The following is an 8,152-nucleotide window of genomic DNA, read 5'->3' on the forward strand; positions in this document are numbered from 1 at the left end:
AGTACCAATAAGGAATTTTATCTCCTCAACCTTTAAATAAACACGTTCGGCAGATAATATTAGAAGGCAAGGAACTTCATTTAAGTGTAAGTATGCTACATGCAGTCCCACCAACCTTTCTCCCCCTCCCTCCTGATGAGTAGACAGACTTGAAGCCAAGATGGTAATTGATGACAGAGCAGAGTTATATAGTCTGGAACCATAGGTTCCACACGAATGTTTGGCCATTCTGGGGAACTACTCCCAGTTGACCTTATTGAATAAGGGGAAATTACCTAGGTCTAAAGTTTATTTTACATTCATTGGTTTCAAGTTTAAAAATTTTTACTTAATCCCCAAAGTTAGTTATTGTTCATGGGACCAAGAAAAAGTAAAAACAAACTCCCTAAAATAGCCCCAACCTTACTTAACGTGCATAACTGCTGAAGTGGAATCACATTAGTTGCATCTCGAAACCCAACATGATCACGTAGAATCACATTGTTCCTTCTCATCCCTCTAGCGTCAGAGATAACCCACGACAGAACAAAGAACCAGAGACTCAGATCTCTCCAATGCCCGCTTGACAAAGATCCTCAAATGAAATCGAAGCGAAAAAACATAGTTGACTAAGCATTAAGCAGCGCTAACTGGGGAAAAAAACTCCAATGAACTCCCAAATTCTTCTCCGCGTAATCTGGAAATATTTCAATCCAAATCTGGAAATTATTCTGGAGAATATCTTCCTCAATTAGCTGATTGATGTGCCAGAATTGGCTGGCATAGGCTACTCGATATGGGTTTGAACGAACCAAAAGATTGGGGCAGATACAGCCCTGCCTTGGCCCAATCGAGAGTCCCTGCTGCATCATAAAGTTTTACTGGAACTTTCTATACCGGTAAGCTTTTGGACTGGGGATCTGCAGAGAGGGTCACCCAGGGGTAAGGATTTTTCTCCCAAAATATGAGAAGGAACGGAGAAGGTTTAAAGGAGCCACGTGAGTGGCTATCAATACCGTTAAATATGGAACATACAGGGAGTAACTGTACAAAGAAAGAAGATTAAAAGAAGGAAAAGAAAAATAGTAGACCAAACCTGGTAGGAAAGGTCTGAACTGAATCGATAGAGATGAGGAGAAGAAGCTCACAGCTAATGAGATGTCAAACATAATCCATGATGAAGAAGAAGAGGGGAAAACCCACGTCCAATCCTTGGCTCCAACATCAACTCGAATTATTTAATATTTAACCAAATTCTCAAACATTGGGGTTACATGATCACGTTGGTTTTCGAGACGCAACTAATGTGATTCCACCTCAGTAGTTATGTACGTTAAGTAAAGTTGGGGCTATTTTAGGAAGTTTGCTTTTATTTTTTCTTGGGCCTCATGAACAATAATTAACTTTGGGGATTAAGTAAATGTTTTTAAACTTGAAACTAAAGAATGTAAAATAAACTTTAGACCTTCTTATCTTGTAATAAATTAACTTATCTAGTGGATCTAGGTAATTTCCCCATTGAATAATCATATGACTTCAATTCATCACCTCCCTTACATATCCTCGTTTGGAGTAATCTCCCTGCCAAATCTGGACAAAAGATACTCTCTGTGATGCGCAACCCAAGTCACAATACCCTATTTGGGTTCTCTTATGGACCCACCTGGACACTAAATAGCTCCACAATTAAAGATAATGATAATTTCATAATAAACCAGAATATATAGGGGGCAACTTGATAGCCAAATAGAGTAATGGACAGACGAGGAATTAGATTCATTGAATGAGGGCAGATTTGGAAGCAAATATAAGGTATGGGATAAAACTGAATTAATGAAAGAGAGGGATAAATCTCGCAAAACAAAATTAAAAAAGTATTAAGGGACAATCGTGAAATCGTCTTCAACCTTGGAATGACCTGTAACTAACGGAAAGCCAAACTCGGTTTGGAAGAGAACTCCTTGGACTGGAACCCAACAACCTTGCAAGTTGCAACTCTGGGGAAAGTCACAATCCCGAGCCCTGCTGATTCAAAGATATAGCTAATAGAAACAACAACCCAGAAAGCACAGAAAGTTTCTGGTAAGAGAGTCAGGCAGTAGTTACTGTTCGTACCTTTATTCCAGATTTGTAGCTCTCGATGGGGAGCTGATTGAGGATAGGAGCCTGGAGTTCGAATCATACTAGGAAAGCAACCTAATCCCTAGAGTCCTGCTGATTCAAAGATACAGCTAATAGAAACAACAACCCAGAAAGCACAGAAAGTTTCTGGAAAGAATGTGAGGCGGTAGTTACTGTTTGTACAATTGTACCTTTATTCCAGATTTGTAGCTCTCAATGGGGAGATGATTGAGGATAGGAATCTGGAGTTCGAATTGTAATAGGAAAGCAACCTAATCCCTAGAACATTCATCCTGGGCTGTAAAACTAGAGAACCAGCAACCGCGTTTCAGATCAGAGATACAGCCAGTACCCACAGGGTAGAAAAGGATAACAGTAGACAGAGAAGGTGAGGAAGAAGAGAAAGAGATCACAGGTAAAAAGAAGGGGGTAAGAAACTTGCACACGCACAGCCAGCAGGCTTCACAACTCACAACTTCTTTCTATTCAATCCATGGTTGGAAATCTCGCCGAGATGTCGGCGATACCTCGGAAATTTTGGCCTTTTTTTTTTTTACCGAGATGAAACAGCCTACGAAATGAAAAAAGTATATAATGTTTCGGTCGAAATTTCGGTATCTCGCCGAAATGCTACAACCCACATGCTTTTTTTTATACTTCATTTTGTGAGGAAGAGTCGAAATTTCAACTCCAACTCGACTGTAACTTCACAAAATCAGTGCATTGCGAAGTTGTTTGCCACATCATCACATCTATTCCATTAGAGATCGCTCCAACTTGAATATCTACACATTTCCAAGCCTTGGAAAGGTACACTTTCCCCAAAACCTTTTTTTTTTTTTTTGAAATAGTAACATAAATACATGTTGTTTGGGACTTGGGATATTGCCATTTGGGACTTTGAGAATTCAGAGTAAAACAGGAGTGGAGGACTTTAGTTGGGACTTGGGAGTTAGGGAGTTGCATACTATATTACTCTAGTACTCTAAATATTAGTTAATTAATGTTGATGTACGTTTTGATCATGGCTTGGATGCATTATTTACTTGTTCTATTATCATATTATATCTTGCTCTAGCAATATTTTATAAAATCTCCATACAGTTTGACAGTTGCTACCAAACAAGGGTGCAACTCTAAAACACTGCCATGTTTTAATATTTTGCAAATTTAAGTTCTATGTTTATTAACCTTAAAACAAACTCCCCACCAAGTTTCAAGTCATAATATGGCCGTTTGACCACTGAAACAGGCAACCGAGTAAAAAAACATGTAACTCGCTGATATCTCAGTATTTCAGTGGTTTGGAAACCACCGAAATGCCGAAACGAAACAAGATTTTTAACCTTGATTCAATCAACTCCCAACATAGGCGATTACACCATATATAAAGAGAAACAAAATACTCCTAACAATAAAGACTACTCTCCAACTAGAATAACATGCTTATCCCAATTAAATAATTAAATATTCTAAGTTGATTCAAAAGACCCAAATTGGACCCGGTTCATCTCCATCAAGATTCCCAAATGGGTTCAGGCCAATCAACGAAAGCGCTCATCACTCTGTCCCACAGACTGTCTTGATGGGGGGATAAAAAACCACAGTTCAAGGAGATGGTTGTTGATGCATTAACCACCCACTAATTTCAAACCTTGCTTTCAAGATTACCCCTATCAGTTTGGCCTATGTGACAGAGGGAAACAATTATAACAGGTGCAAAAAATAAATGCGTGAATGAAAAAATAGGGGTTATGAGAAATCCAACAGAACTTCATATGTTGGTTTCATAGGACAGTGCAAAACCTCAAACAGGACTAACTTTGTGGGACAAAGGGTGTAATAGTGGATTATCGTGTTCAATTCTCATTCTATCTAATAGAAATATTTCAAAGAGACCATTAAGCAATTCTTCAAAGTCTCAACTACAGGATACAGAAATCATCTATTGTTCTGAAATAGGATCCGCGTAGCCAACCCACTTGGTTCAGAGAGGCTTAGTTGAGTTGAGTGGGTTCAGACATCATCAATTGTTCTTGGGAAAACAAAATACTTCACAAGTCAGAATACCTAATATATTTCCTATGTACAATTTTAATCCCTTTTTCTCTCCATTTGCTTTCCTTCCTAAATTCTATCAACAATATTAATGAGATGCTTATCACCTCCAACACAAGAATATCAAAAGAGATATACATAAAAAGGAAAACGAAAAAAAAGAGATGTTGGCTACTTAGTAAACAGGAGTTTAGACAATTCTGTAAAGGAAATAACAAATAAAGGTGGTCTAATCTCACAGTTCTATAAAGGAAATAAGAGTTTGAGATGAGGGATAAATTAGCGTTAAGAGGGCTAGAAAATAAAGCTATAAATGGCCAAGGACTCAGGGTTGTTGGGTGAAGCGACAAGCCGACAATGGAAAATGTTGACAAATAAACATAAAGATGGCTGGAGATTTTATAGGTTACAGGAACCTCAGGTCCACAGGTGGACTTGGGATGGAGTTTATGCTAGAGAAATGGAGGATTAGTAAGTTCCAAAGGACTAATTAGATGGTGAAAGATTAGGTTTCTTGAATTTAAGAATACAGCTATGGTTAGATGGGTGAATATATGGAAACGAATAAAAGATATGAAAGAACTAAGACCATAACAGAAATAATGTAGTTAAAAAGAAAAGTACAAATAGAGAAGATGATTTTTAATTGATTACCCAGATAGAGAGGAACAAGGAACAGAACCTCATTACAATTCCAAACACAAAAAATTTGAACTCTTAATGAACATCTATAAAATTGAGACTTGCATAAGATATTGATAGACTAATCACCAAGGGAAGGAAGCTTGCCTCCAAAATTTCAATGTCTACAAACTAAGGACACTCAAGTGCTCCTATTCCCATTAACCATTTTACTTCTAGATAAATTAAAGCATCTTACATAATGAGAGTCTCAGAGAGCTTTGAAACCTAAAATTTAAACAGGCTTAAGGAATACAATTCTAATCTGTACAACCAAGGGACACCATTATATACCATATGCGCCATGAAAGAAAGTAACCAATGAGCTACATAGTACAATACTAAGGTACTAACAAGCAAGCTAAAAGCTACAGCTGGACATCAACAGCTGATTCACTATATGAAATCTTTCTCATGTGAAACAACTTGACCATTTGTCACTTTGATTCCATATGTACTATTATTTATTTATTTATTTATTTATTTTTAATCAGAGGTGTCCCTGAACTCTGTTTTTCATTCTTGTAAAATCAGAGAGTGTCCCTTGAATCTCCACAGTGTTGAATGGAGCCTTCCACTGATATATCACCACAATTATTTCCTTCATAGCCCTTTTATTACAAACTTTTTTCTTCATCTTCTACCAACCTGAACTTAAAAAATAAATAAATAAATAAATAAAATCCTTGAGCCAGTTAAAAATTACACAATCAATGTCAAAGCATCATGACCCATCATTCACGATGTAATCACAGCAATCTCAAAAGAATGTGCAGCTAACAAAGAAATTTGAACCAACTCCCACATTGCACCCATAATAACAATAAACAGATGCCCACTGGGTCACAATGAATAAGGAACTACGTATCTGCAAAGTCATCACCCATACAGGGGGTTGCAAATGCAAATCAATCAAGGGTCGTATTTCCACTAAAGCATTAGTCATAACCAAATTTCATAGAAGTGTGGGAAAGAATTGACCAAATCTTGTGCTGATTAAAGAGTTTCTCCAGTACAAACATCATTACTCTATAAAGCGTATTTTGCTTCCAGCAGTGTTGTTTCCAAAGCAATATGACAAAACTCAAGAGCAAAGAAACATTATAGCTTGATAAGACGAATCCAAGCTGCAAATATTGCCAAAGTTATGTCTAACTCACATAGATTGAAACCTTGATAGCTAAGGCGGGAAAATAAAAATCAGATGAATGAAGGGGTTGGCAATTCCAACTCTGCAGAAATATTTCAAAAGCTTGCTCCAATTTTCCTCTTTTATTATTTCATTTATTAAATGAACTCCAATCCATAATTTTTCCATTCCTACAGATAAGAGATCATCCTCTCGTCACCCAACACCCCCCCACCCCCCACACACACAGACACAAAAAAAAAAAAACCAACCCAAAGGCCCCTCGATTTCTATCATAAGTTGAAAACTTGAAATAGTCCATCCTGCTTTCTTGTACCTTACAAATGTCTAAAGATTTAATTCTTATTAGGTTTATTCGATACTAAGGTACCAACTTGAAACTCAATAACAACCGAGCACCCCCAACGGGAGATCACAAAGAAGACTTCATTTTATCTCTCTAGCAAATTCCCATTTCACGAAAGAGAAACATAGTACATTCTAAATTTACGCCTTAAAATAGATCAACACAGATTACAAAATTTAACAGATTCGTAACCTAACCGGATGATCGAGAGAGAGAGAGAGAGAGAGAACGGGTTCAAAATCAATTCAGATCAAGAAAACTAAAATGAAGCATAATAAGGGAGAGAGCAGGTTCAAAATCAACTCAGTTCAAGAAATTTAGAATGAAAAGCAAAAACAAGAGATTAATAAAGGGAAAGTTGAATATGTTAGTCGCACCATTTTTTCTTTCCCCGGTGGAGGTGTCGCCGGACAGGAAATTGTTCGTAGAACTGCGTTTTTTTGCGCCCAGGCTACAGAAGCTTCAATCTTTTGAACGGAGTCAACGAACCCCGAAACGACAGCCTTCGAACGGGAAGTATTGGTATAGGGACGCGGGACACCGGAAGCGGTATACAAAATATAAATTACGCTCTTTATACTTTTTTTTTTTTTGCTAAAAAACAAATACGCTTATGCTTTTCTCTACCTAAAAAACAAATACGCTGATGGTTTCAATCGGTTAAATCATCAAAGACTTATCTACAGCACCAGTCGATCTTTCCGTGTGCTGGTTGGGTCGGATTAGATGCTCATATACCAGAGATACGGGTTTGAAAGACCTCAACCTCATGAATCAATTTATAAAATAAGAGGATACAAGACCATATCAAACAATATTAATTTCCATTAAAATCCATGTGAAATCAACATATGGGATGTAATAGAGGCCCTATGAGTAACCACCTTAACCTATGTCACATCATCTATGATAATAGGCCCACTGTCAAGATTTAAAATATAACCGCAAGCGTACAGATCAGTGTACCTATAGGTCGAACACAGGGAGAATAGCCACTTTTATTTTTTTGCTTCTTTTAATAATGTGAAAGTGAACCGATTAATGATTTTGATCTAATTCTAATTACCGTCCTAAACATATGTATCTAAAATAACATCCTAACCATTCGTCATCTAAGAATTTAAAGACGCAAGCCACGCAATTGAAATTAAATAAATAAATAGCTGAAAATAAACACCCCATGCAATTAACAAGAAATGAAAGAAAAAAATTACTAAAATAAAAATAAAGTAAAAGAAATGGGATAAAGCTAGAGAGAGACTCACAATTAGGTTTTTTTACTCAGCCCGAGCTATGCATCATAATATGAGCTTCCCTACTTGACCAGAGAGTCACTCTTACAAAGGTTACTCTACTTGGCTTTAGGGAAAGAGAGACAATTAAAATAAAAGCAATAAATTGATGGTTCTATGGCTAGGAGGAGCAAAGCCAACATATACACTAGCCATGAACTTTGGGGGAGAGGAATAGCAATAATGTAACGACTGAAATTAGAATCCTAAATTAAGAAAGAAATGGTAGTCAGAAGAGGGAATGAGAGGGAGGAGAGAAGACTACTGAGGGAGCCTACTTACTTGAACTTCAACCCTTAAACTGAAAACTTGATTGATTTGAGATATTATCAGTACTAAAAACCAGATCTAGAATAAACCAAATCTGAAATTTCTAGTACTAGAGAAAGCAAACCTGAAGAAAAAAATTGAACTTGAAAGACATGCTTCATAGCTTATTCTTGCCACCTAGAACTAAGCCTAGAACTAGAACTTGAAAATTACAACTTCAATTGCCTTAAACAATAAAAATAAAGACTGAATAAA

General features: G+C 36.9%; 1 long non-coding RNA gene across 2 annotated transcripts; it reads right to left on the reverse strand.

Annotated features, from left to right (window-relative positions):
• Positions 1-16: 16 nt before the first annotated feature.
• LOC122067540 lies at positions 17-7,119 on the reverse strand. Of its 2 annotated transcripts, XR_006136764.1 has the most exons (3): positions 6,713-7,104; positions 1,076-5,487; positions 17-899 (listed from the first exon to the last, which is right to left on the reverse strand). It is a non-coding gene; the product is annotated as an uncharacterized LOC122067540 (long non-coding RNA). The 2 variants fall into 2 exon arrangements; XR_006136763.1 differs by lacking the exon at positions 17-899 and having other exon boundaries at positions 4,987-5,487; positions 6,713-7,119.
• Positions 7,120-8,152: the final 1,033 nt, after the last annotated feature.

Source organism: Macadamia integrifolia, unplaced genomic scaffold (genome assembly GCF_013358625.1).
Source record: "Macadamia integrifolia cultivar HAES 741 unplaced genomic scaffold, SCU_Mint_v3 scaffold2969, whole genome shotgun sequence".
NCBI lineage: Eukaryota > Viridiplantae > Streptophyta > Magnoliopsida > Proteales > Proteaceae > Macadamia > Macadamia integrifolia.